Source organism: Rhodamnia argentea, chromosome 8 (genome assembly GCF_020921035.1).
Source record: "Rhodamnia argentea isolate NSW1041297 chromosome 8, ASM2092103v1, whole genome shotgun sequence".
In the NCBI taxonomy this organism is placed as follows: Eukaryota; Viridiplantae; Streptophyta; class Magnoliopsida; order Myrtales; family Myrtaceae; genus Rhodamnia; species Rhodamnia argentea.
Window position 1 is genome coordinate 17,486,440 of NC_063157.1, and position 6,054 is coordinate 17,492,493.

Consider the following 6,054-nt stretch of genomic DNA (forward strand, 5'->3'; position numbering starts at 1 on the left):
ACAGTATGAAATTAAGTCGAGTGTCATTCGGATGCTACCCTCATTCCACAGTCTCAGCAATGAAGAACCTTACAAGCACTTGGATGAGTTTTTGGAGATTTGCTCTACTGTGAAGTTGCGTAACTTGTCTAATGAGGCATTGAAGCTTATTTTGTTCCTCTTTTCATTAAAGGATAAAGCCAAGCATTGGCTTAATTCTTTGGATACACTGGTCACTACATGGGCAGATTGGCAATGTTTATTCTTGAAAAATAATTTCCCATCGAGCGTACTATTGAAATTAGAAGAGCAATCACGAGATTCAGTCAGCATGATGGTGAACAGTTTCATGAGACATGGGAGAGATTGAAAGATTTGTTGCGCTCTTGCCCACATCATGCGGTTCCCAAGTGGCAACTAGTGCAGAGCTTTTATGATGGACTCCATGAGAGGCCCATACATCCGGTGGATGCATCTTGTGGAGGCACCTTTTTGCACAAGAATTAAGAAGAGGCATGGCATTTGTTTGAAATGCTGAGTGAAAATTCCATGCACCATGTTTCTTCATCACGGAAGCGGGGTTACTCAAGTGCTGCAAGAAAAGACTCATTATTTGAAGTGGGTCAATTCATGGAAGTGAATTCCAAAGTCTCGAGTGTGAACTCTAAGATTGATGCTTTAACTAGGTGACTTGATCAATTTCTTTTCCAAGGACAAAACTCCCAGCAAGAGGCGTACATTGCACATGATCCATCATACTCTAGCAATGGTTTAACACAAGGATTTATTTTTGCACAAGAGCAGGTTCAAGCAGCCTAAGGGTTTCATAAGTCTACTAATGATCCTTACTTGAACACCTACAACCCCGGATGGAGAGAGCATCCCAATTTTTCTTGGAGACAGCCACAACAAGGTAACTTTTATAAACCCCAAGTGAATAAATATGCCAATCGCACTCCTTACAATGTGCGGATTTGACAAGTTCCTCATCCTACACAAAATGAACAATCTTTTGAAGAAAGGTACTGCGAACTTTGCAAGGACTAGAGGCTACATCTCAATTACTCCATGTGCATACTCAGTCCATTGCAAAGTTGGAGACTCAAATGGGCCAATTAGCATTAACTATCAATCACGGAGAAGAGGGAAGGTTGTCGAGTCAAGTTGTTGGTAATCCCAAAAACCAACTTAGTAGCTAGGGGCATCATGAGCAAGCAAAAGCGATCATGATCCTATGCAATGGAAAAGGAGAACAAAAGCCCGAAGATCAATCTGTTCTTGATACCGATCCCGAAACTAAAATATTGAAGGAAGATCTACCCCACAAGAAGAAGAAAGTAAAGATAACTAGATGGGAAGATGAGCCGAACATGTATGTAACAAAAGCACCATTCCCAGCAGCTTTGAAGTCACCGAACTTGATCTTTAGGGATAAAAAGGGAACAAAGATGGAGGAGATGATAAATCTCTTCAAACAAGTGCAAATCAACCTTCCTCTCCTTGATGCCATTAAGTAGGTCCGGGCATATGCTAAGTTTTGAAGGACTTGTGCACTCACAAACGTAAATTAAATACTAGTAGCCTGCAAAATGTTCGTTTACCTACACGGGTTAGTGCCGTACTCTCGATGAAACTTCCTCCCAAACTTAAAGATCCAGGTACACCTATCATATCTTGTGTCATTGGTAATGTGGAAATTGAAAGAGCACTACTCGATTTAGGTGCAAGTGTGAATATATTTTCTAATTCAGTTTATGAAAAATTCAGTTTGGGTGAGTTAAAGAAAATTGGGGTTATACTTCAACTCGCCGATCGTTCGATTAAAGAACCCATAGGTTTATTGGAAGATGTTTTAGTAAAAATTGATTAATTATATTTTCCTATTAACTTGTTAGTTCTTGACATGGAGTTGGTGCAACTAGGAAAACTACCTCCAATTATATTAAGTCATCCATTTCTAAATACTACTAATGCATGTATAAATTATAGGTCCGGAGCCATGGATCTCTCATTTGGCAATAAAGAGCTCCGTCTGAATATTTTCAATGTGGCTTTGAGACCTCAAAGTGAGGAGGATTGTTTTTGTGTGGACTTAATTGATGATGAGGTAGTGAATTGCTTGTCTCCGTGTTTATCGGGCGGGTCATTGATTCCCGAGGAGGAAAACATGGTAAAAGAAGTGAGTAATTTAAATGTTCAGTCAAATTCTTGGGTGCCTAGATTTGAATTACTCCCTCAAGTTTCATCTGTACCTCAACCATGTTCTCTTGAGGTGCCACCTATTTTGGAATTGAAACGTCTTTCATCTACTTTGAAATATGTCTTTCTTGGTCCAGATAGCACCTTGCCTATTATTATTGCTTCTAATATGACTAGTGAGTAGGAAAGTCAAGTAGTTGAGGTACTTCAAGAGCACAAGTAGCTATTGGATGGTCATTGGCGGATCTAAAAGGAATCAACCCATCAATTTGCATGCATTGGATTTATACCAACAATAACATAGAAGCATTTCGCGATGCACAGCGAAGGCTAAATCCGAGCATGAAAGAAGTAGTAAAGAATGAAGTGGTCACGTGGATTGATGTAACGATTATCTATCTGATTTCTAATAGTGAATGGGTAAGTCCTAGACAAGTAGTTCCTAAGAAAAGCGATATTACTATTGTTGCTAATGATAAAGGTGATATGGTTCCTACTCGTATTACTATAGGTTGGCGTGTTTGTATTGATTATCATAAAATTAAATGCCGCCACTAAAAAGGACCATTTTCTTTTACCATTTATTGACAAAATTCTTGAAAAGTTAGCAGGGCAGAGCTACTTTTGTTTCCTTGATGGCTACTCAGGTTATAATCAGGTACCTGTGTGTCCAAAAGATTAAGGTAAGACGACTTTTACTTGTCCTTTTCGTATTTTTACATTTCGTCTAATGCCATTTGGATTATGCAATGCCCCAGCTACTTTTCAACTCTGTATAATAGCGATTTTCTCAAACATCGTTGGTGAGTTCCTAGAGGTTTTCATGGATGATTTCTCTGTTTTTTTATCCTCTTTTTATATTTGTTTGCAAAATCTTAAGAGGGTGTTACAACGCTGTATGGAAGTGAATCTCATCCTTAGTTGGAAAAAGAGTCACTTTATGGTCCAACAAGGTATTGTATTAGGACATATAGTGTCGCAACATGGACTCGAAGTTGACCGAGCAAAGATTGAATTAATTAAAGAACTTTCACCTCCTAATTCAGTGAAACAAGTTAGATCTTTTCTTGGGCATGTTAGGTTTTATAGGCAATTTATTCCATCTTTTAGCAATATCCCTAGACCATTATGTAATTTACTTGCTAAAGATGCTCCATTTATTTTTGATGAATTTTGTTTGAGCGCTTTTCACAAACTTCATTTGTTACTAACTCAAGCACTAATCGTTCAGCCTCCTAATTGGTCTTTACCTTTTGAAATTATGTGTGATGCATCAGATTATGCTATAGGAGCTATTTTAGGACAAAGGCTAGACAGGAAGCCTACTATTATTTATTACGCTAGTAAAACTCTTTCTCCAGCTCAAGTTTTTTACACTGCTATTGAAAAGGAATTGCTAGCTATTGTCTTTGCCTTGGATAAATTTCACTCTTATTTATTGGGATCTAAGGTGATGGTTTATACTGATCATGCAGCTCTAAGACACTTATTAGCAAAGAAGGACACCAAACCCCGACTAATTTGGTAGATTCTTTTGTTGCAGGAATTTGACTTAGAAATCCAAGAAAAGAAGGGCACAACAAATGTGGTGGCAGATCACTTGTCTCGCATTATTGTTGATCAACTCACTACTGCTCCTATTCATGATGTGTTTCTAGATGCGCAATTATTTATTATTTCTTACCATTCGTCTCCATGGTTTGCTCACATTGTGAATTATTTGGCTATAGGTTAGCTTCCAGTTAGATGGTCTAAGCACGAAAAAGACCAATTCTTTTCTCAACTTCTATTTTATTTTCGGAGGACCCCGACTTATTCAAATATTGTTCAGATTAGGTCTTACGTCGGTGTGTTCCTAAAAACGAATTTGCAAGTATCCTCACCTTTTGTCATTCTCATGCTTGTGGAGGACACTTTGGGGGATAAGAAACGCGGCTCGAAGATACCATAAAGTGGTTTTTTTTTCCTACTCTTTTTCGCGATGCCCATTTATTTTGCCAACAATGTATTAGATGTCAAAAGTTGGGCAATTTGTCTCGTCGAGATATGCTACCGCTTAATCCTATTCTTATTGTTGAGATATTTGATATGTGGGGTATTGATTTTATGGGACCATTTCCTACTTCTTTTGGTTTTGAATATATTCTTGTAGTGGTTGATTATGTTTCTAAATGAGTTGAGGTAATTGCCACAAGGACTAATGATCACACGGTGGTAATCAAATTTGTACAAAGTCATATTTTTAGCAGATTTGGATTTCCACGAGCTGTTATCAGCGATGGTGGCTCTCACTTTTGTTGGGATACACGTAACATGCATAGGCAAATAAAACATAAATGCAGCGGAAGTAAATAAAAACCTATACACGTATCTCCGGAGGCGTAGTTCGTGCGTTTCAATCGAAAATCATATGCAACGAAGGGATTTAACGGATTACCTCTTGAAGCGTGCTTGAAACGAAATAGGTTTAGATGTTCTTCGATCCGAGCCCCACAAGTGTCGGGCCTCTAGTTCAGACACACCACCAATCGCAACGTCAAACGGAAGAACGAACTTGCGAGAATCACCACTTGAATTGTGCTAGCAATATTGTGGAATCAATTCTCACAACTCTCAAAAAAATTTCTGGTCTTTCGTTCAATGCAAGAATAAAAATGCAAAGAGAAAATTCTGGTTTTTTTTTTCTCATGCCTTTTACGCACACTCGCGCACACTTTCTCTTCGTTCTCATTAATGGGCGCCGCACGATGAGTGTTTTGCCGATCGTGTCACACGAGCACACGATGAGTAAAACTTGTTGTACACGATCGTGTCATGCACACGTTGCAGATCGTGCGAATGAGGCACACGATCCGTTCGTGGGCAAAACAGCACACGGTTAGCAACTTTTGCTGACCGTGTGCTTGCACTAATTTTTTTTTTTAAGAAATAAAACGCATGGTCAGCACTTGTTGTGCTGACCATGTACGTTGCACGCACATCAATATGTGCGTGCAACATAAATTATATATAAATATATATAACAATTATATATATACATATAATTTAATAAAAACATAATAGTGCGATTAAAAGTGTGCATTTCGGATACATCAATATGTGTCCACTATAAGAGTGCGTGTGCATCACATGCGCGTACATCCATGACCAAAAATAAGAATCAAATTAAATCTTATTTAATTTAATTGTTCGACTAATTCGGTATACGTAATTGCAAACATATTTGCAATATCGTCTTTCCGTTCAACGTCGTCATGTATTGGTTAAGGTGTGTGACATCCCTAGGTTCATCACCGAGCGGGCAGTAAGACATGCACTAACACGTTAGTATTTCCAAGAGAATTGATTGTCCCAATCGGTCTCTAGGTCCTACAAGTCATGAGTGACATCTAGCAATATATCATGACTACCCAGACGGTGTGAATGCTTTAAGAACATAATGAACCTATCAGCTTTGACTACAGTATAATTCAATCCCTCTATCTTACTATATCCCGATCGAACAAAGACCATAGAATATTTGTCAAGTCACCAATTTGATCATATGCACAAATCTAATCGACATGCATTCATACGAGACATGAACATTTCATTCTCGATTATAACCCCGGCCGAGGATTTCAATGCATTGTCATAATTAAATTGCATAGGATATCATACCTTGCATGTGACAAGGAGACAGATTCCATTTTGCTCACACGTGTGACTTCGTATGTGCATGAACTGTGACCATCAAGTACGGAGACGGATCGACGAACCGTCAATATGCGTCCTCGTGAACCATAGCCATCCAACACACAAGTCAACGCTGTGCCTCGGGTCTAAAGATTATTTACACAAGATCAAAGCATGAACAATTAGACATTGACCACGCTA

The 6,054-nt window shown here is 38.6% G+C and overlaps 1 non-coding gene across 1 annotated transcript; it reads right to left on the reverse strand.

Moving 5' to 3' along the window:
* Positions 1–276: 276 nt before the first annotated feature.
* LOC115727947 lies at positions 277–383 on the reverse strand. The gene has a single exon (XR_004013754.2). It is a non-coding gene; the product is annotated as a small nucleolar RNA R71 (small nucleolar RNA).
* Between the last annotated feature and the right edge of the window lie 5,671 nt (positions 384–6,054).